Source organism: Sebastes umbrosus, chromosome 17 (genome assembly GCF_015220745.1).
Source record: "Sebastes umbrosus isolate fSebUmb1 chromosome 17, fSebUmb1.pri, whole genome shotgun sequence".
NCBI lineage: Eukaryota > Metazoa > Chordata > Actinopteri > Perciformes > Sebastidae > Sebastes > Sebastes umbrosus.
The window spans coordinates 17,344,250-17,368,993 of record NC_051285.1 but is presented as its reverse complement, the minus strand read 5'-3'; the positions used below and the strand labels follow the sequence as shown (position 1 = coordinate 17,368,993).

The following is a 24,744-nucleotide window of genomic DNA, read 5'->3' as shown; positions in this document are numbered from 1 at the left end:
TTCAAAATGTATGTGTTTTTTTAATGTTTCATTTCTTGTTGGAGAAAGAAAAAAAATTCCCAAAATGTCTACAATTCACTGATGAAAAGTATGTTTAATTTTGATGTAGTGTTGTCCACAATGTCTGACTCTACATTTGCAATGATACTAATAACTAAAGCTTAATTTTACAGCCTTTTAAAATGCAAACTTTGCAATGACAAGTTACTGATGACTCATGTCTTCTTAGAGATTTCTACATTAGTACTGTATGTATAATAGCAGGCTGTAAAATAAAGCATTACTTTGTTCTCTAATCATCCCGACTACGCTATTTGTGATCATCTGTATGCAACGATTGCGGTTTTATGAGCTTTACTTCTCATCTAACACTAAAGAAATGAGAGCTTATCGATCACGACCCAACAGAACCTGCATGTCTTTCAAGTTTTGTTTGCAAATAACCATTTTTCTGATTTGAGTTTTGAGGTTTGCCCTACTGTTAGTGATTAACACAAGAAAAGCAGAATGCAAACTTTTTTATTAATACTTTTATTACATTAGTAGCTATTTACAAGTTAGAATTCTGGTTTAACGCGTATTAATAAACTGGTTTGATGAAGAAGATAAAAATAAGCCAGGCATTATCCTTCACCAGATCATCAGCAGCCTCAGTGTTGTTTCTGCCTCTTAAAACGTGGCAGAGTTTCTATGACATGAGAGGATTTTTATTACTTTAAACAGTCCTGTACCTTCTCCTCGACCACCTACTGTACCAGAAGAAACCACATTACAAAAATGTTAATATAAGGATGACTTAAATTTGTATCTACCACTGCCACAAACACTCACTCTCCTGGGAGGTCAGAGGTCAGGATCTGGACATGCTCAAAGGCCTTTTCTGCAGGACTATTTATACGTCTGGGCTTTGTTGTGAAAGTCGATGGTCTCTCAGCCTCTCGGCCCCCCTGCTGGTCAGGAGGAAGGGTGAAAAAAACCTGAAGGGGATGTGCTTATATGAGATGGACTCCAGCCCAGATGTCAAGAGTTTTCTATTCATCTAAGAACCCACATAGAGGATCGGTTTAAGTCATCACGGCTTTGGAAGCACAAGTGCAATGCATCAGATTAATTTGTGAAAGCACAATGCATTCTATTGATTAAAGGTTATGGAAATCCTTTATTTTCGGTCGTGAGTTCGTCAGTCATGCTACTTAGAAGCACAAAGGCAATAATTGCTCACAGGAATGCTGCTAGGGAAGATTAATACAACAGGTTTAGTCTGGTCCAGCTGCCACATTGCTAGATGACAAACTTGATCAAATTCATATTGTGTTGCTGCTGCAACATGGTCATCATCACCTGAGCACTCCATGACAGCACTCTACTATGACTAGCAATCTATAATGTATAACATCCTGCCACTTTTTAACCTTTTGTGTACCTGCATGTGTGTTTATTTCTGCTGTGGTGTTGCTGAGCTTTTCAGCATATGTTTGGAAATGCTGCCTTCGCTTTAACGTCGCTTCCATTTTTATTCGTCTTTCTTATTTAGTTGCTATATGCTGAAGCAGTTTGGCTTTGGTGGTGACGTAATTCATAGCAGGCTTCTCTGGGTTTGGCCACTGGAGGACGCTCTTTACCTATAAATGAAATGCTCAGACAGAAGGGAGAGGAGAAGAAAGAAGAAGAAAGATGCCTTTGGCTTCAATGTGGTAGAATTGGTAGAACAACAGAAAAATAAACAAATGGATGAGTTTTTAGCTGTATAGAATATGTACATAGAATTTTGAATCACTACATACAATTCAGGCCACTATTTATGTTTTATTGTTTTAACGGGCTTGATAGCTTAAAATAAAAAAGTCCTTCAGCAAACCGTAACATTTACAAAACCTGAGCTCATGTTTTAATGTCGCAGGACCTGGCATTATGTCAAGACATCTGTCATGCAAGTTACTACAGTATAAATTCATCATTTAAAGGAGGGAGACAGGAAAGCATGGGTGCAGTATGTGTTATAATGTGCCAACATGCATTACTCATTACTTTTCATAGTTTGATATAACAACAACAACAACAACAACAACTCTAGGTAAGTCTTTTTAAAGGAACAGTGTGTAATATCTCAGGGGATCTATTAGCAGAAATGGAATACAATATTCACAACTATGTTTTCATTAGTGTATAATCATCTGAAACTAAGAATCGTTTTGTTTTCGTTAGCTTAGAATGAGCCCTTCATGTCTACATTGGGATCGGGTCCTCTTCACGGATTCTGCCATGTTGCTCCGCCATGTTTCTGCAGTAGCCCAGAACGGACAAACCAAACACTGGCTCTAGAGAGAGACTTTCACATTTTTATGTTTCCTGAAGGCCGCCGTAGTTCTCCGACACACTTGTGAAACTGCAATAATGTGAGCCGCGGAGTGCAAAACCGCGGTACCGCCAGCCGCCGTCTGACTTCCGTTGACCCTAAAGTAGTGTTATTATGGTAAGGATGGCCTCTGAGCGAGAGAACGGCATTACCACGGTTTTATACCCGGTGGCTCACGTTACCGCAGTCTTGTAAAGGGAGGAGTGAGTGGAGGGGTACTCAGTTGGTTGCAATCTGCAACCACACCACTAGATGCTGCCAAATCCTACACACTGTACCATTAAATATAAAGTCCATGTACAAAGTACAGTGCAACATTTACATCACCTGAGCTCATATTTTAATGTCAGAGTACCTGGCATTATGTCAAGACATTATGACATTATGTCAAGACATCTGTCTTGACATAATGTCAAGTATGAAGTCATCATTTCAAGGAAGGAGAAAGGAAAGCGTGGGTGCAGTATGTGTAATAATGTAACGCAACTTGCTATTTTTAATTACTCTCTTAAAAATCTGACGGGTCGCCGATAGGCCCGGCCACTATTCGATCCTTCATAGGTTATAGCAGGCTCAGTGTTAAAGCTAGAGTGAAGATACTGGTATCATATGAAATTAGAAAATCAAAGGAATCCATTGGTACCAACCATACTAGTTTGTGGAAGGAGGCTAAATAACCCTCCAAACTTACGCTAAATTTTGGCAAGGAAAAACTGGCATGGCCATTTTCAAAGGGGTCCCTTGACCTCTGACCTCAAGATATGTGAATGAAAATGGGTTCTATGGGTACCCACGAGTCACCCCTTTACTGACATGCCCACTTTATGATAATCACATGCAGTTTGGGGCAAGTCACAGTCAAGTCAGCACACTGACACACTTGACAGCTGTTGTTGCCTGTTGGGCTTCAGTTTGCAATGTTATGATTTGAGAATATTTTTTTTATAATAAATGCAGTACCTGTGAGGGTTTCTGGAAAATATTTGTCATTGTTTTGTGTTGTCAATTGAGTTCCAATAATAAATATATACAAACATTTGCATAAAGCAAGCATATTTGCCCACTCCCATGTTGATAAGAGTATTAAATACTTGACAAATCTCCCTTTAAGATACGACGTTAGGTAGGACCTTAATTGCAATTAGCTACGGACAATCATGTGATTAATCGCGATTAAACATTTCAATCAATTCACAGACTTAAAAAAATATATTTAAAAGTGGGTGGACGAGCAGTGATGGCAAAAGGAGCTTGAAAGTTTAGGTTAAGGATTTTCCACCCCCTTCTTTTTTTTTTACAACTTCTTTAATGTGTGAGGTCAACTTCCTGAATTGCTCTCTTCCCCTTTTTTTAAATGAAGTGTGTGAGTGTCAGAGAGAGAGAGAGAGACAGAGAGAGAGAGAGGGAGGGAGATTATGGAATGCTGTGATGTCATCAGCCAGTCATACACACACAAAGACGAGGAGGACCCACAGGCGCTCTGACTCTCTCAGCTTAGTTAAGCTACACTGGTGTGTGGAGCGGCTGTCTACATCCCACTGTGAGTACTCCAGCTAATTCTAACCTTCTCTTACAACTCCCCTCTTGTTTTGTACCACTTACTTGCTTCCCTTTTCCCCGGGGTTCCTTCTCTGCACCCTCAACGTGTTTAGTAGGCACATCTGTATTCCACCACTGTGATAGTTCTCAGTCTGAGACAAGCTTTCTTTCCCTCCAAGTGCTGCCTATGTGGTAGCCATTGTTTAACTACCCACTGGTGATTGGAGGAGTCCATTGCAATCCCCCTTGTTAGAGAAACCGGCTCATGCTTTCCCTGGGCTATGACCCCGTTGTTGTTGTTTTTTTGTTCTTACAACCAGATCCTGACATTGTTAAAATGGAGCCGCTATCCTCGTGGGAGTTAAGGGGAGAAAGGAACATGGGTTTGGGAAGGGATGTGTGTGGGGAAGGGGAGGAGGAGGGGAGGTTGGTCACTGATGACAGAAACAGTCCCATTCCTTTGGAATCTCCTCCCATCGGGCTACAGCCTCTCTGTCAGTTTAGAACAGGGTTTGGCTCTTCCGTATTCATGAAGGGATGGGACAAGATAGCTGACTGAAAGAGACTTTTCAAGGAATGACGAAAGTTTCGAAAGCGACAAAGGTGGAATCAAGAAATAAATAGGACATTGAGAAAACATGTATGTATGTATGTATGTATGTATGTATGTTAGGCACATACACAACATAATCCTCCAAATGATCAAACTGTTTTCTTTTTCTTGTAGATTGTCCCAATGATTACTACTAACGACAAAGGAAGCTGACATCTTAGCGAGGTGGGGAAACTGTCAGCACAACACAGGAAGGGAACAGGATTATGTGTGTGAGTGTGTGAGATGTACTTTATGTACACAAGCGTGTATGAGGATGAGCATGCGCCGTGATTCATGAAGAAGAGTTCCTGTGGGTAAATGAGAGTGATTTTTAGGATAAGGAAGCTGTGAAAAGTCTGCTTCTGATGACAGAGGACTATAAACCAACGCTGTGTCCACCCTCAAGAAGCTGCTGGACAAACGGCAGCGCCCCCTACCTCCGACAGCTCGGCCAGGTGGCACCAGGTTGACCCAGCCGCCAACATGCTGCAGCAGATTTTTACAGGACATGTTCATCGACCCTGATGTGCTGAACGCTCTCAATGACGACCAGAAGAAGACTCCTGTTCCTGAAAATGCGGCAGGAGCAGGTTGCGGCGCTGGAAAGAACGGGAGGAGAAAGTGGAGAGAGAAGAGGTGGACACTGAGTGCAATCGGACAAGCCAAAAAAAGGTAACGCATCAACACACACTACCACCTCACCTTTGTGAACTTCCTGTTTATCTACCGCAACAGGGTGCAGCTACAAGTTTTTCAAGCATACTGACCATCACACTTTTAAACAAACCTTTTGACAGAACCCATCTGTCCCCCTTTTAAGGATGAATTAACTGACAGAGATTTACAAAACACTGCAGAAGCACATGTGCATTGGTTGTGACAAACATCTTATATTGCTGGATGTTACTGTCGCTGTTCCCTGTTCACCTCACAAGCCGGGCACGGCGTCTACCTGAAGTCCATTTGGCAAGTTTAAAGTTTCCCGGAACACAAACTCAAGCTAAAAAACACCAGCTGCTTCCCACATTAACGCCTCCTGTAACGCAGCATGATATACAGACCAGAAACCAAAGAGCATTTGTACTTCACCAACACGTAGTTCTATTTATAACTGAAGTCCTAAACAATTACAAGCAGATTAATGATGTCGGTGAATTCATGTTGACATCGCACTCGCAGATGATGTTAACATTTACACAAGCAAAGTAAAGTAGATGTTACTGTAAGAGGTTGTATTGATTGCTATCGTGATAGATATTTACATCACGGCGAATGCAAAGCATGTGGCAGTGTGCTTACGCGTTCACACGCACATATTTTGCTCTCGGGCTCTCGCTTAGATCATTTTGTTCCCAGTCACACCACTCAACGTCAGCCCTAGAAGAACATTCACTGGGTCAGAGGTGTCGCACTCGATAGAAACTAGATAGATGGACAGAGATGACGAGAAACAAATGTCCGCGAGGAGTACATGCACAGGCAGCGTGACGGTAAATGGGTTTATCAGGAACTGGCTTCTTCTCAAAAGTGACAGTCGGAAGTAAACAGTATAAACGCTGCAATCAAACAAACAAAACAAAACAACCAGAAACTCAGGAGGCAACAAGTCTGTCCTCAAACCGGTTTGACACATAGTGCAGAATCTTGCCTGTCTGCATTTTCTCTTTAGTGGTAGCAAGTTACTAGTGTGACACACGTGTGGTGTAATTACTCCAACAAAACAAATTGTTCTATTTTTTATATTCTTACTGTAGATGACAAAGCAATCTACAAAAGGTTTGGAAGTAAATGCTGAAAACACACTCGAATATGACTTAAAGCTAATTACCATCACAGTGCATTAACTCTGATTGACATAGTAATGTGATCCGTCTTGTCTTGGCTAATAACAAAGCACTTCCTATCAACTGTGGTGCAAGAGTGAGAGAACAGTGCTCTTTCTATCTCTTAATGCCCAACGCAGCTGTCCTTCCTTATAGGAGGCTGGATGGAGGCTGAAGGCTGAGATCACATGGTCACACAGCGCTGAGAGGAAATGGTGGATAGTTCGTGTTTCTGTGTAAAAATAGGAAGTGAGTCAAGACTCGATCCTTCGAACAATTAGCAGGGAGAGAAACAGGAAACGCGCAGGAAATGTATGTGTGTTGAAAAACAAAGAGAGAGTTTGGATTTGATCTGCATGGCCTTGTGGGAGAGCTCATACTGTATGCACAGAATGAAGCCGGCTGATGTTAACAGTTTCTGCCTGTAGCCTTTCTTCGATCATGGGACTTTTTGCTGTGGTTGGCTCTCTGGTAATTTGTGTTTCATTCAAATGAGGCAGAGACATGGTTCAATGTAGAGTTTTCTGTAACTACATTTTTTTTCAGATAAGTTACCTTGTCTTTGTTTTTAAAGCTGCATTTGCAAGTTTCTGGGCAACTGTCAATCACTGCTCGTGAAGCCCACGAACTCCAATAAAACTCGGTAGCGATGATCAAATATGAATCAATATTCTGTTACTGTAATGCCTATTTCTCAACTCAAATGTTTTCAGAAACATCTTGTAGTGTATTGTTTAGCTGTAAAATGAGAATGTTTTGTGACCCAGCAGCCATGTTGAGATCAGTTGAGGAAATACCAGGCACCGCCCACCAGCCGGAGCAAATTTTCTAATTTTACAGCGAAACAGTACACTAAAAGATGATTCTGAAAACATTTGTGGCAAGAAATAGGCATTACAGTAACAGAATATTAATTCATATTTGATCAGCGCTGCCTAGTTTGACAGTTTGATCGGAGTTTGCGAGTTTCACGGGCAGTGATTGACCGCTGCTGTAGAGACTGCTCAGCTCTGATTGGTTGTCTTCCTTCAGCGCTGTGAAATCTTGCAGATGCCTTTAGGAGCACTAGGAGGAGGCAGAGGAACATGATTTTATTCAGATTACTTGTCTCATGCACTACTGTCAGGAGATAGTGACCGTTTTATAAACAACTTCTTTTTTTTTATCATATTTGCTCAAAGTTACAAACTTCAGCTTTAAGAAAAGGGAAAAGTACATTTGAAATTGTGTTTTAACACTGTCTATTACAGTAGGACATATGCCAACACATTAATCCTCTAAATATCCCTTTACTCAGGATTCATCTCACCTGCATCTGACCAAAGGTGTTGTTGTTGTAGCTGTCAGATTGGCCCTATAACTTGTTTACCTAGGTATGTGTTGTCATAATGATCATCGTCACAGTCATGTGCCCTGCTACGACGCAATCCACAGGCAGGCTGGCAAAACCAGTTCACTGTGAAAGTATGTTATCCTGTTCTCAACCCAACAAGCTCTCACCCTCGTCACCGACGTCAGCTGGTTTGTCTCTATTAAGTAACTTCTCTCCCAAACATTAGTCACAAAGCAGTAACTGCATGTAGTGATAGTGTGTGTGCCCTATCGTGACTCAATGTCCTCACAAAGATACACAATAAGTAACACCAGATCTCATGTATTGATATTTTAGGGTTAGCAATTGGGTTTTTAAAAGTTGGTTTCACGTCAGAATTAGTTCAGATTATAAGGAATGAAAACAGTAAATTGAAGGTCCTCACAAGTATATTTATACATAAGCGAGGGCAGGGTCTGTCCCCTGTCAACTCTGCTTAAATCATCTATATTATATGAAGATCCTGTCTCATGTATTTGTGGTCTGCTGCTTGGAGCCCACCAGCTGTTGCTGCTGTCTGTCTAGAAACTAAACAGCAGCCTCAGTTTATCAAATCCCCTGGTGATGAGAGCTGCGACTGATTATCTGAGAGATCTGGAATATTCATCTGTAGTATTTCAAGATAAATCATGACTGGGGTTTCAAATCCTGAAAAGGTCAGATAAAGTAGCAATGCTTTTGTAAACATTTTGATCAAAACTGAGCAATGACTGAAAAGCACACATTACTGTTATCAGGCCATTGTGTGTTATCGCTCGCTATAAGCATTATAGATGTGGGTCAATATGTTTTGAACACAAACAGAAAGGCTTCTTTAAGGTTTAGGCAACAAAACCATTTTGTAAAGGTCGTGTTTTGGCTAAGATACCGACGTTTCAAAAGTGAAAGTGAAACTTAACGCTTGTGAACACAAAGACAACTACACGTTGTTGGTGTCACAACCTTGTGTTTTGTGTCCCATCATCACCCTCGACCTCCACCCCATATGGCGTTTCCTGCTGTCTATACTACAGTGCCTCACTTCCGCTTTTGCGCCTGTCATAATTACTATGGTCGCTAGAGGTCGCTGTCGTCTTCTTTTATTCCTTCTTTCGGTGATCGACCATGTGAATAGATGACAAAACCTACTATTGGGTGTAGCAGGACCCTACTTACCCACATCTATGGAGCTTATAGCGACTGATAACAACCCATTTAATGACCTGATAACGGCTGGATTTTCTTTCCTTTAAAAATATTGTGGTTTCACTTTTTTGTTTCTTCAATCTTTCTTTGAGTAAAGGATCTTTGCATATTTACTAGGGCTGTCAATCGATTAAAATATTTCATCGTGATTAATCGCAAATTAATCGCATGTTTTTTATCTGTTCAAAATGTACCATAAAGGGAGATTTGTCAAGTAGTTAATACTCTTATCAACATGGGAGTGGGCAAATCTGCTTGCTTTATACAAATGTATGTATATATTTATTATTGGAAATCAATTAACAACACAAAGCAAGGACAAATATTGTCCAGAAACCCTCACAGGTACTGCATTTAGCATAAAAAAATATATGATCAAATCATAACATGGCAAACACAAGCCCAACAGGCAACAACAGCTGTCAGTGTGCTGACTTGACTTCGACTTGCCTCACACTGCGTGTGATTATCATAAAGTTGGTATGTATGTAAAGGGGAGACTCGTGGATAGAACCCATTTTCATTCACATATCGTGAGGTCAGAGGTCAGGGGACCCCTTTAAAAATGGCCATGACAGTTTTTCCTCGCCAAAATTTAGCTTAAGTTTGGAGCGATATTTAATGTCCTTCACTTCACACAAGCTGGTATGACATGGTTGGTACCAATGGATTCCTTAGGTTTTCTAGTTTCATATGATGCCAGTGTCTTCACTCTAGCTTGAAAATGAGCCCGTTGCAACCTAAAAATCGCAAGTTAAAGAAATTAGTGGCGTTTAAAACAAATTTGTGTTGACGAGTTATCACATTAACTTTGACAGCCATAATATTAACATTTATAAAGATTTCCATGCTCAGTGTTTCAATAGCCAACTAACTCTTTTTTGTGTGTGTTTGTGTGTTTCCTTCAGCCAACAGCAAGAATGTGAGCTGGCTGCTCGGCCGGGACGGAGATGTGGCGGTCATTGTGATCGGGGAGGTGGATGAGCTGAGCTCAAAATTCATCTGCTCAGGATTTGGAGAAAAGAAGACGCCGAGTCTCCAGGACAACGCACAGTAATATACTTTTGTAATAATATAACACAGACAGTGTTATTTGTTTGATTATAGGCAGGGAACATCATGTTTCAGTGTTGTTATCAGTGCTATCAGTGGGTTGTCAGGGGTTTTTGCTGTAAATTAATCTTGATATGGCATTTTTAAAGATAAGAGATATGACTTGATTTTGTTTTGCAGACATCAAACCATCTTCAAAAGCAGAAACACCACAGAACCTGTAAGAACCGAGAGAGAGATCCTTTCTACTAAAGCACAACCTGGAATTTCACTGAATTTAAAGGTGTGTTTGTCTGTCTGTGGCCCTGAGAAACACAGCCATGATGTCTTTATGTCATTATGATTCTCAAGCTGGGAAAAATGATGATTTCATACCCACTTTTCAGTTTCAGTTCATGTGAAATGACTTCTGGCCTCCTTATTATTCGATCAAACAAAACATCCTAATAAAGAAAAAAAACATTATTTGGTTGAACTATTTTACCACTCTGTATATGAATGTAAAGATATAAACATACTGAAAATAAAATAGATATAAAAAAATTGAGATTCACCAATACCAAAGTCCTTTTGTCTCATCCCCTCAATTCAAAACTATTAATTAGGCTTCTGAGCAGAGCTGCTGAAAGTCAATCCTCCCCATTAAAAAATAATATGGCCTTATTAATTTGAGACTCTATTTTGTGTCAAAATAAGCACTCACTGTGCATAATTTCCTGGTTGGTGATATTGTGTGTGTGCATTTGGCGGTGTGTGAGCTGTTGATTTTGGAGTTGGAAGAGGTAGGGGTGGTGGAGGAGGGCGAGCTCCTTTTTTCACGCTATCTTAAAAAGAGATTTGCTGTGTTGTCATGGCAACCGTGCACACACTGAGCCAGAGCGAGCCGGGGTCTCTTCTGGCCTGACCACGACGGTTCCTTTGAGCTAAAACGGCACGCTGCTGCTCACTCACTGGAAACTTGAGCATCCCAGTGATCTTCCTGCAGTCACATCACTGCACCCACTGCACACATCAGCCTACTTATCATTTGCAATATATGATTAAATCGTATAACTCTTGCTCTGTTCTTCCCCGCTCATTCAAGTACTGAACTGACTCAAAGTTAAGGAGGATGACGTGTCGCCTCTAGTATCATCTAACATGTCTCTCCCAACAGGGGAAGCTTGAGGAGACGAGCGCGTTACTCCCTCTGCCGGTGAGTGGGAAACTACTGCCTGCTATAATTGAGCTCTGTGCTCTGGGGTTGCATCATGGCCTGTAACGCTCATGTAATGTCTTTGTTAAACCCACAGGTGTCAGTGAGTAAGCATTCATCACTTCCAGCAGCAGAAAAGGTATTGTGAATTCAGCTTTTTCTTTAAAGTTGCTGCAATCCAAACATTTTACTGCTCTTCGTATGCATTCTAGATGGTTTATAAAAGCAAAGAACAGTTTATGTGTCCAGTGTCATCTGCTCTGATTTTAAAACAGTCTCACATAGGTGAGGCAAGGTGTGATTAACAATCCACTCTTCCACTCCTTGAAACGTGGCCTTAGTGTGCCTACGTGTCTTTTCATGGCACTCCCACCCTCCGTGAGCAACAGGAAATGGTGGTTAGGCCAGCTGTCCCCTCACTCCCAGTCTCTCTGCGGATCATCTTTCTCCCAGCATTCTCCCGCTTGTCTGAGCCGCCGCACCCCTCGCAGCTCTCTCTCCGGGGAACAGCTGAACCGAACTGTCCTCCCACTGGCTCCATCATCGCTCCAGCCTTGGGTTGTCTGGGGAGTATATGCTCTCCATCCCTCCCCTCGCTTTATCTTCTCTTTCCGTGTTTACGTGCACGCAAATGTGTGTGTGTGCAGGTGACACGCGCCGTGAGAACAGCTGAATCACAGAGGCAAGGCAGGATTTCTGGACTGCCCTAGAACAGATGGTTGATGAACTTGATCAGGGAATTAAAACGCCAGAGATAGAGAATGCGTCAGTCGCAGATGGATGGGATTGTGGGAGAGTCTCTTGAGGTTTGGGCGCGTGAGCTCTCCTCTTTGCCACAGAAGGAAAGACGTCTCTCCCTCACTTCTTATATTTATAACCAGACTCTCTACATTACAGGCCCCAACACATCTCTGGGCAGCCCATGCTGATGTGGCAACGAGCATCCACACCTTTAGGAGGTTTGGCCGGTCTGACAGCCTCCCCTTTACAAGATTCATTATTCTGTTGAATGTTTTGTTTGTAGGTAGAGTGATTTCTGGAAACAGGAAGGGGCTGGTTTGGTGCTGCAGATGTATTAGTGGCTGTTGCTAGCCCCGCTGCAGGTTTTCTCCAGTTGATTTAGAGAGGCAAGGAGTCTACCCGAGAGAGGAGGGGAGAGTGAGATTGTTGATTAAGAAGGCGTAAGATCAGGGAGGAAGATTAGCGAGGCTGCTTGATTTCCAAGTCACCTCATAATTTTCTCTCCACACACATCCTTAAACTCTTAATCAGCGGTCATAGTTCTGTGTGTTTCATTACGCCGCGTTGGAGAACTGTAATTTGGTGAATCATTTATCCAATGATTTAATCAAACATGACAGTAATTCCACTGTATGTGAATTAGCTGTCAACACTGATCGCGCTCCTCTGTCCTCTTTTTGTAACTCTTCCCTCTGCAGCACGAGTTGAAGTCAGCCAGCGCGACCGAGGAGAAGTCGGTTCCCCAGCCCTCCATCTGCTCCAGGCCTCCCGTGAGAGCTAGCCCTGTCAATGTGAGGCCAGCTTCTGCAAATGCAGCACCAGGCTCTGTCAACACGAGGCCCGGCCTCGCAAATCTGAGGCTGGCCACCGCCACCGCGCCGTCCCCTTCCCCCAGCAGCACTGTCAAAATAGACTCTGGAAGAATCAGAGGTGGCCTGCACTCACAGGGACCTCAGAAGCCCCAGGAATCACAGGGTGGGAGAGGTGAGCATGATCGGTCTGATGTCAAAAGACAGAATGACCACCTTCCTATGTGCATTAAATGAGCAGGCTGTTATCATACACCATTCATAGCTATACCTCTGAAAAGAAATGCACTGTAATTCCTATATATATCCCACGAAATCAATTCGTATTTAATCCACGTAATTGTGAACCAGGAAGTATAAATAGCAACAAATGCCGCACAGCGACGAGGTCAGGGTGGATGGGTGGGTCAAAAAACACCAGACTTTCTCCCAAGAGACCGGTGTTTGCACCCCGTGTGAAACCAGAAGTCAAAGTTGATTTATTTGTCACGTAACTTCTGTACTTAAGTATCGTCATTTAGGTAGTTAATTTAATCCAGACGTTCAGTGCGTTCCAATACCCATACTACCATACTATTTAGTATGCCAGAAAAAAATTGAGTATGTCCTAATACATGGTATGTCAAATGCAGTGTGTCAGAAATACCAGGATGTCCTACTACATCGAGTCGCATTTTGCAGTATGCAAGCCAGCATGCTTTTCTAGTTATTCTGACCCACAATCCTCTATATACATGACCAAGAGCGTCAAAGTTCAAGATGCAATGTTATGATGAAGTACAGTAGTATGCCCCAATTGTATGCGTACTGCATACAACAGTACACACTTTGTAAGGGCAGCTGCAGTACGTACTAAAAGTAAAAAGAAAAAGTATGCGATTTGGAACGCACCCGTTGACTTAAGTTATGCCAATTTCCTAGTTATTTTAACGCAAACCTTAATCTTTTTCATAACCTAACTAAGCAGTTTTATTGCCTAAACCTAACCAAGTATTTCAAGTGTTGTTATTTTTTAACCAAGTTGTTTCCTGTGTAGATGGAAGTTTATTTTGAAAAAAATATGCATTTAACAAAAGGAAATTGACATGTGTTGCCGGACTTTCATAGGAGAATGCACGAAAAATGAGGAATAACTTTTTGTAAGATATCAAACGAACTGTTGTATAAGGGTACCTTGAAATGAGCTCATATGTTTCAAGCAATTAAGAGAAATACACAAACCGCAACATGGCTGGTGTCATGGATAAACACAGCTAAAAAAGACATCCCTGAAATTGTGATATCCATGAATCTTACTCTGTAACTTCTGTTAAGTTAGATGTTACACAATGGAGAAAAGACTGGACACAGACATGGGTTGAAAACTGAATCCACAATATTGCAACTAGCTTACACGACAGTCACCACAAGCCACCGAGCCACTGCTTCTTCTCTGTGAGCAATAATAGATGCGGAGAGCCGAGCAGAACCAGTCTGAACAAAGTTCATACTAGATAGGTTTCTCAGCGCTGCAGCACTGAAGAAGGATTTATTCCTCCAAACCTAATGTGCTCGCCAAATAGTGCCTCAGCCCGCTGGAATCTTTATGGACTGGCAGTGTAAAAAGAGGCCAGCCTAGAGGGGAAAAAAAGCTTCTGTGACTGGGATTTGTGTCGTGGTATCGCATCGCCCCCACACACCTGCTCGTTTGGTACCTTCTCTATTGTCAAGGGCGCATGTTAGCAGTTAAATTGTCTATAAACACTAGCTTGGTTGAGGTGCATGGTCATATAGCCAGATCAAGTCTGGTGCTAGAGGACAGACTCATATAAGATGGACCACTGGTCCTCCAGAGCAATACAGGATCTGTGATTCAATGTGGGCAGAAATGAGCAACTTCATGGTCTCTAACAGACATGTTTTCTAGTAAATGGCAATATTTAACTCAATTAAACTAAAACTATTGAGTTATTCTGCATAATTAGTATGCACCCTATATTCCAAATCACAGAATAACAAACCCTGCATTCACTTTATATTAAATGGTGGATCATCAGATCATTTTACGGAAATCAAATATCTTAGTAACGCTACTTTTTTTCTCTTTTCGTCATATGTTTTAGTGGATTGCACATTGTTTCGGGCACGTGAAAAGAGGCATATGAGAGTTTTTGTTGGCCTGACACTGTTGTCTGTGCTATTTGGCAGCCTTTGTCGTCATTAAACCAGTAAAAACAGGTAACTTTGTCATGCACAAAGGCGTGATGGGAAAGCGGTGGCAAAACGAACCAATTAACTGCACCCCTTACAGGCACTACATCTAAACTGTGTCTGCTATGTGGTCTGTGTTACTTGCATATCTCTGCCTTTGTCCATGCAGATGCTCATTGTGTAGATAGTAGGGATCTTTTTCTTCATAACAGATATCTTGAAAATTATTGTCACTATAAGTCTTACAGTATGTTGTGCAGATTACTTCTTGTTTGAATTATTGTTGTGATTCCCAGACTTCCTGTCTGAACACAGCACCCAATTTCATGAATTGACCAAACACTCATTCAACATACAGTGACCCAGTTATTTTGAAAAATGGGTAGGGTGAAGTTAGCACCATCCAGTGGAAAACAGTGAGACTGTAGAGGAAAAAAGTCCAGTTGGAAAGAAAACCTGATCTCCATAAGGTCCCTCTGCTGGAAAAATGTTCATCCTACAGCACATTCACACGGCAATTCTTCCTGGAGGTTATTGTAGTTGAGTTTTTTCAGAAAAGCTTAAAAACTTTTTCAGTATTTGGATATTTTGTGGCAGAGTTGAAAGGCATCACTCAGATTAAGAGTCAAAACTGTCATTTTACATGGCTCATAAATAATAAAAAAAACGAACAAAATTAAATATATACAGCATCACTGGTCCAGCTGCAAGAACATTTTTTCTTATTCCTTTGAACACTGAATAAGATGGATTGTAATTTTAAATTAACCGAGTCAAATTCTGTCAGTAGATCATTTCCCTCAGAAAAACACACCACGACAGCTTCCATGTTTTCTAGCATTTCTTAAAGACAGCTGAATGGGGGGAGATAACAATCCTAAAACTTATTTGTTCTCCCTCTCTTTAGTGTCTTGTTTATTTTGAATGTTCCTGGCAGTTTATTGTAGATTTTGGAGGACTGGCAAATCTCTCCAAAAGCCAGACACAAGAGAGCTAACAAGCTCTTAATATTGTCACCAAGAGGCAGAATCCTGGAAGTACTTATGAAATCGCGTTTGACGTTATTGACTGAACATAGAATATCATAAGCAAATAGTGAATTTGTGCAGCGAGCTCAGTGCATTTTATCAACTGGATCAGGAACAGTTTCACAGAACACTATTGACTAAAACCTGGATAGAAAGAAGAAACCATAAGATACAATTCCAATGAATCATGGTTGCACAGGCGTGTTTGGTGGCTGGATATGAGACCAGTGGGCAATGCCCGGGCAGCGAATAACATACAAATGAAGGAAAAAAGGGAAAAGAAAGGGAAAGGAACAGCTGGTGTGGTGGGAGTTGAGGTGGGCTGAACACAGTGCTGAATAAATGTGTCTCGAATGTGGACAAAAAAATACTGACAGAGTGTCTGTCCTTGACAATGGCAGGAAGCTCGTTCCAAAGGGGAGGAGGAGGCCGATTAGGATAAGGCTCATGCCTCAGCTGTTTTCTTTTGAATGTGGGTAATGACAAGGATTCCTGCATCCTGTGAGCAGAGACTGTGGCCCACACAGCGGTCGGAGAAGATGAACTTAATAATCTGCTTTGGTGACACTCATTTGTACAAGTGCCCACTGGAGCTGGACTAAACTTAGTCGGACCTCCAGAGAACAACACTTGAGAATTCAAGTGAGATCGAATACCATAACAAAAACGAGTAATGCTTTAATTAAACAAGAGAGGACAGAATAACAAAGTTGGGAATATTGTCGAGATATAGCTGTCAAATGTCAGGAAAGAGTTAAGACGGTTTTTGAAGGTTAGGGGATGGAATAAGGTTTTAATTTTTATCTGCAGTGATTTACTTTATTTTGTCTGAAATACAGGATTCAAGATATCTTATCTTAAAAATGATTTACTTTTAAAATTATTATTATTATTATTATTATTATTATTATTATTATTATTATTTAGGACTGTCAATCAATTAAAATATTTAATCATGATTAATCGCATGATTGTCCATCAATCCAGATTAATCACAAATTAATCACACATTTTTTATCTGTTCAAAATGTACCTTAAGGGGAAATTTGTCAAGTATTTGATACTCTTATCAACATGGAAGTGGGCACATATGCCACTTTATGCAAATGTATGTATATATTTATTATTGGAAATCAATTAACAACACAAAACAATGACACACATTGCCCAGAAACCCTCACAGGCACTGCATTTAGCATAAAAAATATGCTCAAATCACAACATGGCAAACTCAAGTCCAGGCAACAACAGCTGTCAGTGTGTCAGTGTGTCAGTGTGCTGACTTGACTATGACTTGCCCCAAACTGCATGTGATTATCATAAAGTGGGCATGTCTGTAAAGGGGAGACTCGTGGGTACCCATAGAACCCATTTTCATTCACATATCTTGAGGGCAGGGGTCAAGAAACTTTGGAGCGTTATTAAACCTCCTTCGCAACAAGCTAGAATGACATGGTTGGTACCAATGGTTTCCTTAGGTCTAGCTTCACATGATACCCATATGAGCCCACTACAACCTCTGAAAGATCGATTGCATTAATGCGTTAAAGAAATTAGTGGCTTTAAAACAAATTTGCCTTAACAAGTTATTATTAAATTAACTTTGACAGCCCTATTATTATTATTATTACTATTATCATTATTATTATTATCATTATTATAATAAAATAGTAAAAAATAATAACAGTGGAAAACATTTTAAAACAATGCCATTTTAGCAGAACCAGTGTTTATATATGTAGTGCAAATTATTTTCTAATTACTAATCCCTCTTTCTCACCATTGTTCTCTTCAGTGTCTATTACCTGAAGCATTTACTGTGCTGTCAATGTCACAAGAGGACCTATTTTTCTGCAAACGGCAATGATCAGTGTCCTCCCTCAGCAGGAAACATAACTGTTTTGGTCCAAAAGTGTATAAAATCTGGGTGAAAATGTGTTTAAACCAATCTACTCCTTCAAAAAAAGTATTTTTCCTTTAAAATCTGTAAAAGAAAAGCTGAAAATTATGAGGCAAACTGATAACCCAATGCTATGTTTAAAGCAATGTGTCATCTGCATAAAAACGAAAGTGAAGGGGCATATTATAGGTAACATTTCAGATAATAGGGGGAGCGTGTAAGTGTGTGAAGGTGTGTATGCGTCATGTGATTTTAGCATATATGCGTGAGCATGAAAGTGTATCAATCTCCAGCAGCTGGCGGTATGCGTTCATACGCGTGTGTTCGTGTTTATAAACCCCTCTCTGTCTGTCGGTCGGCTTTCCTCTCCTCTCTCTTCACCTTCAGAGGGAAGGACACACATTCCAGCGCTGCTTCCCGACTCTAGCCCTGGGCGACGCTCAGCCAGAGCTGATAAGTGACAGGGGCCCCAGCCCCCACACGGGAGGGCCACCCCCCCTCGCTTCACACACACACCACATCTCCTCCCTGCCCTTCAGTCCACAGACATGCTGCTCGGGAATTCTGCCCTCTGCCCCACTACTGCCCCCCGCCTCCTCATCCTCCACCCCTCCCCTCGACCCCCCCCTCCCCCCACCCACCCTCTCTTTCTGCCAGCGACGTGGAGGTCTTTAAAGAGATAGATTGGTCTTTAATTTTTGTGCTAGCCTGGTCAGTGACACCGCTTCCCACCCCCTCCTCTTTGTCCTCCCTGTACATTTACGAGCTGGACGGAGATGTGAGGAGTGGCGTTCGGAAAGCTCAAATGGGAGATTAATCAATCTGGACGAGTGATTTAATGCAGTGATTCTCTTTCATTTTAATAGTTGTTTTCGCAGGTAGCTTTAATGACTGTTTCTGCTGACGGGGCTGAGAGTGCAGCTGCTGGGGAGAGTTTCAGGCAGAAAGGCTTGGGGTTTGAGCATTTTTTTTTTTTAGGTGTGTTACGACAGGTTAGTCAGGTTACCTGTGGGAGGGTATTAGCGTTTTGGTTCAAGAAATACTCTCAAAATATGTATATTATTTCTTTACAACAGCCCAGTAACCCTCTCTTTCTCTTTCTATCTTGCCGTCTCTCTATTAAGCATTCCACTCAGACCTGCACCGAGGCTCTGAGCTCAAAAAACTCTCCGACCACGGGTGTGTATGTGCGTATCCGTGTGTGCTCGGTGCGTGCCTGAATGTGTGTCAGCCTCAATTGCTGGAGCCTATCCAAGGTTTCCGTGGTGACCACACAACACAACGAGACAATCAGAGGCAAGCCCACGCAGCGCGGCGAGAGGACATTAACACAGGAACTGCGGGTCAGGGGGCAGAGGAAGGCAGGGCAAGACAGGGGGAGAGGAAGATGAAGAGGAAGGTGGAGGGAGGTGTTAGAGCCACAGGGAGGGGGGGGGGGAGAGAGAGAGCAAACAACAATAAACAATAACACAAGCTTAAAGGCAACTTTAGGTCTCCCACTCTCATGCCTGCAAGACATCAAGAGCTTTAAAGGCTCCCCGGCCCCGGGAGTGCCTGTGTGGTTTTGGCTGTACCCCACCTCTCTGTGTGTGTGTGTGTGTGTGTGTGTGTGTGTGTGTGTGTGTGTGCATGCGTGCGTGTGTGTGTGTGTGTGTGTGTGTGTGTGTGTGTGTCGTGGTGTTAGTCAGAGATGGCTGCATGCGTGACTGAATCCATGAGCAGGAGGGCTGTGCATGTTTATGTGTGTGTGAGCATGCACGGACCTGAGTGTAACATGAGAACGTGCGTGTGTCTTTTGAAATTCAACGGTTAGAAACTGTGTGTACGCTTGTGCACATTTTCACTTTATTTTGTGTGTGTGTGTCTGTGTGTGTGTGTGTGTGTGTGTGTGTGTCTGTGTGTGTGCAAGCTTGTGTGCGTCTGCAGCCGTGCACGCGGACACTCTCACATATCTCTGTCCCCCCGGGGATGACGCTAAAAATATGTGGCTCCTCAAGCCTTCTGGTGTCTGAGCAGCGTCTGTCTGCTCTCCATTGCCGTCCCTGTGGCCCTCCCTCCCCTCCGTTACTCCTGTTCCCTCCATTCCTCCCTCAATTACACCCTCTTCCAAACACAGTACCTCAGCACACACACACCAACTACACCCAGCTGTGTCCCTACACTTCCACCGAGGATGACCTCTGCTCAGCCAGAGTGGGATAAAGGGAGGCGAATGAAAAGGAGAATAAAGCAGGTAGAAAAGAGTGAGGGAAAAAATGTAGTCGCCATATTTGGAGAGAGGAAATTATCAGGTAGTGTGGCAAGACTGGATTCCTGCTTTTGCTACAATAGCATACATGTGTTGAATGTGTGAATCTAATTGTTTATGGGTTTAAACTGATTTTCACCTGGATTTTATGTTCTCATGCTCCCAAAAGGTGTTGCATTTCCAGCTGCAATGAGACACTGACCGCTGTAGTTTACAGTAAACAAGGTCCCCTTGAGACACAGCCCAGAAAATTGTCCTATAACAAGCCTACACAATGAAGAGGAAAAAAGGAGAAAATGCAAATTAAGCAATGATTATCTACTAAAATCCCTCTAAGGAATTTTAGAAAATGCTTATTTCAGGATTTTATGGCAGATGCAGAGTGTAGCACTTAAAGCAGCAGTAGGTAGAATTGGAACAAATCTGATTAAAAAAGTTATTTTTATAAAACGGTCAATATATCCTGACAGTAGTGCATGAGACAGGTAATCTGAAAAAACTCATGTGCCTCTGTGTCCTCCGGTGCTCCTAATGGCATCTGCAAGATTTCACAGACCGGAGGAAAACAACCAATCAGAGCCGAGCTGGAGCCTGCCGTCTCTGAGCAGCTGTCAATCACTCGCGAACTCCGATCAAACGGTCAAACTAGGCAGCACTGATCAAATATGAATCAATATTCTGTTACTGTGATGCCTATTTCTCGCCTCAAATGTTTTCAGAAACATCTTGTAAAAAATTTGTGAGCCGGCAGCCATGTTGAGACCAGTTGAGGAAATACCAAGCAACAGCCAATAGGAATGCTCAATGGGAACGCTCTGAAATGACTTGTGATTGGCCAAAGTCTCCCGTCACAGGCTAGATTTATTAAAGGCTGAAAACAGAGCCATGAGGAGGTGCAAAAGTCTAGTTTTCTTTCAGAGCACTTGAATGCAATATGCTTAAAGGTTATTATGGATTTTTTTCCAAATGATGCCAAAATATACTGCCTACTGCAGGTTTAAAGAGGACCTAATATGCTTTTGTGCTTTTTCCCTTTCCTCTATTATGTTATATAGTTTTTTGTTCATGTGAAAGGTCTGCAAAGTTATAAAGCCCAAAGTCCAGGCCAAAGGGAGTTACTGTCCCCCACAGAAACACTGCTCCTGAACACCCTGAAACGGCTTGATTGAAGTCCCGCCTTTTCTTCTGTAACGTGGTGATGTCACCAAGTAACACATTTGCATAACACCTGCCTAGCGTCTAGTTTGGCACGTCCTCAAACAAAGGCAGGAGCTCAAACAGAGTGTTTCAGACAGAGGGTATGAGAAAGTAGAGTTTTTTGAACATTAAAGCATGTAAATAGTTTCTAGTAGAAACCTAAAATACAAGTATGCACCTGAAAATAAACATAATATGACCTCTTTAAAAAAACAACTGCAAATTCAGTTTACGGAAAAAAGCTTTAAATGAAGTTTAATTGTCAGCAAAATTCTAAATATACGCTCCAAATTCCAAATAATTTTTAGATTTGTTGTAGTTTTTTGAAATACTAACCCAAAAATAACTAGAGACCATCTTGTGATGGGATCACACCAGCTGCAACGCCAAATCGAACCAGGGGCGTAAAGGGGGAGGGCCAATGCCCCGTTTCCCACTTCCTACCCTCTCTTGAACCTCTGCCTTCATTTTGATCTCAACTACACAGCTGTAAAGTTTCGTAACTCCATCTTGCACAGTTGTGATGCTATCACGGTGACAACATCTGTCCACAGACAGACTAACAGAAATATAAACATCTGGCAAAGTACTCAAAACCACCTCTGTGGTAGTTCCTGCTACAGTAGGTGTGTCCGGGAGCACAATTTGCCATGATGACACACACAGACTCACAATGTGAAAACAATACCAGCATCGCTGTCACAGCTGGTAAAGAATCAAAATTAATCACCCCTCTGTGTGGTTGTCACCCATATGTTACAGCTCTTAAGGAAATCTGACCCTCTCTTTTTTCAGATATCGTTGGATCAGAAGCGTCTCGGAGGGCTGCCTCGGAGGAGGCCGGGTCATCAGGGAGCGCACCAACCAGCGCAGGGCGTGGCCGGGTGGCTCAGCTGATGAAAACCTTCAGCGCTGAAAGCACTACAACCCCCACACAGACCACCTCTCGCGGCATCAAGCCTGCTCTCCCCAACAAGCCCAGTCTCCCCACCAAGCCTAGCCACTTGCGTCTAACGACAACACCTACTGTCAGGTAATCCGCACACGCTGACGCACAGATGCCCACCCACCTTCACGCATCTCAGCGGTTCAAATAGAGCCACACTGAACAATGTCGGACCCCTAATATGGAGCCTCAGCCAGTGGGTTAATGGAATGGAGAACTCCGAAGGCGAGAAAGACGAAAATGGTAATGTTGCTATCACTCCCAAAGCATAGCAATGGAAATGCTTGAATGTAATGGTTTTATTTTTGGATGCTGCAGTACTGTAAACACTCTTTGTGGGAAAGAAATTCCAAAGCAATCGATTGCAATGTATATGTATTTTTCCAGGGAATTGATGACTATCATCGCATGTATTCACTTGATGTTGATGCTTTCCACTTTGTGTAACATGTGGGAAAACACACGTTTTCTTGTCCAAATCACAAACCCTAAACACACAATATTGTTTACTTACCAATGACATTATTTTTGATCACTTATGAGACAGTTTGCATGAGCTCCTATGCAGACACAGGACAAAAGAATGGGCATGTGCAGGCATAATGGGGTGGAATAAGGCACAGTGGGGTCCTCCTTCATCTCGCTGTCTCCTCCTTGGGAATACTGTAGGGTTGTTTATTTGTCACAATGCAATGTACGTCTCCCTCTGCCACCTGGCAGGAGCCTCACTGCGACCTGTTGTGGACCAATGACAGTGCCAAACGCATCATCTGTCACTCCCAGTGGATCAAGTTAGACAGTCGCTGCCAAATAATCCGGCTCTGTGTTACTCTTCTGCAATATTTTCAGTACAATTTTAGAGATGTGTGGTTATAAATATTTTTTTTTTTTACATTTTCTATAGGGAGAAAGATGTTTTGTAATGGGATATTTAACATTGCTGCGATGCTCACTTGTAAAATGAGAGACATTTTTATCTTCGACGTCAAGCTTGTATGGTGCAATCAAAGAAACAATAAAATTGTGTAACTTGTACACCTTGTATCCTAAAAGTCTTCTTTTGTTGTGTATATTTTAGGGCTGTCTTTCGATTAAAATATTTAATCGCGATTAATCGCATGATTATCCATAGTTAATTGTGATTAAATGCAAATTAATCACTTTTTTTATATGTTCCAAAATGTTCCTTAAAGGAAGATTTGTCCAGTATTTAATACTCTTATCAACATGGAAGTGGACAAATATGCTGTTTTATGCAAATGTCTGTATATATTTATTATTGGAAATCAATTAACAACACAAAACAATGATAAATATTGTCCAGAAACCCTCACAGGTACTGCATTTGGCATAAAAAATATGCTCAAATCATAACATGGCAAACTCAAGCCCAACAGGCAACAACAGCTGTCAGTGTGTCAGTGTGCTGACTTGAATATGACTTGCCCCAAACTGCATGTGATTATCATAAAGTGGGCATGTCTGTAAAGGGGAGACTCGTGGGTACCAATAGAACCCATTTTCATCTACATATCTTGAGGTCAGAGGTCAAGGGACCCCTTTGAAAATGGCCATGCCAGTTTTTCCTTGCCAAAATTTAGCGTAGATTTGGAGTATTATTTAGCCTCCTTTGCGACAAGCTAATATGACATGGTTGGTACCAATGGATCCCTTTGATTTTTCTAGTTTCATATGATGCAAGGATCCTATAGCTTTAAAACTGAGCCCGCTACGACATCTGAAAAATTGTTTGTGTTAATGCGTTTAAAAAATGAATGGCGTTAAAACGAATTTGCGTTAACGCGTCATTATCACATTAACTTTGACAGCCCTGGTAGTTTTTTTTTTTTATTTCTGTGTCACTCTCTCCCACTCTCTTGGTTTAAGTAGCTAACTTCTATCCTCATAATTCCATACTGATATAAAACTTATTTATTTTTCATGTCTTGTAAGAAATGAGAAACTTTGATTAGAATGCAACACTGACATGCCGTAAAGTTTGCAGCTAGTGCACTGAGAATATATGCAAAAAAGCTCAATCTCAGCAAATAGTCCTGCAAACTTCACCTGGGTCAGTATAAAATTTGAATTTCAGCAGGGCCACACATCCACCCCCACGCTTGTTATTACTGTGCTCAGACATTTTTTGCTTAATTTCCAGCGATGCTTCCCCAAGCTTTGAAATTAAATTCAAATGTTTGCCAATGCTAAAATTGTGAGGCATTTTTTCACATTTGTATCTCTAATTTCCATTGCAGATCGCAGTTACCTCGGCTAATGTTTGACAGCAGGCTAATCTGTTTAAGAAAAACCTCCACTGTAACAAATCAGCTCACTCGGGTGAATAAAAGCAACTCTAACACTGTATATGTGATTACTGTAATGATGAAATGAGAAATGCCCTCTGCTGCTGTACAGTATCTTCATTGCCTGACGTTTATCTGGCAGAATAATGTCCATTTCATGAAGCTGGTTATGTATGGGTGTTGAAGTGAGTGTAGCACTCGTGTCATAGGAGCTCCAGAACATGCTGTCAGATAAAAGTAAGATACAGAAAGTATAATTCA

At 41.8% G+C, this 24,744-nt stretch overlaps 1 pseudogene; it reads left to right on the top strand.

Annotated features, from left to right (window-relative positions):
• Positions 1–3,718: 3,718 nt before the first annotated feature.
• LOC119476068 lies at positions 3,719–23,229 on the top strand (annotated as a pseudogene).
• The last annotated feature ends 1,515 nt before the right edge of the window (positions 23,230–24,744 follow it).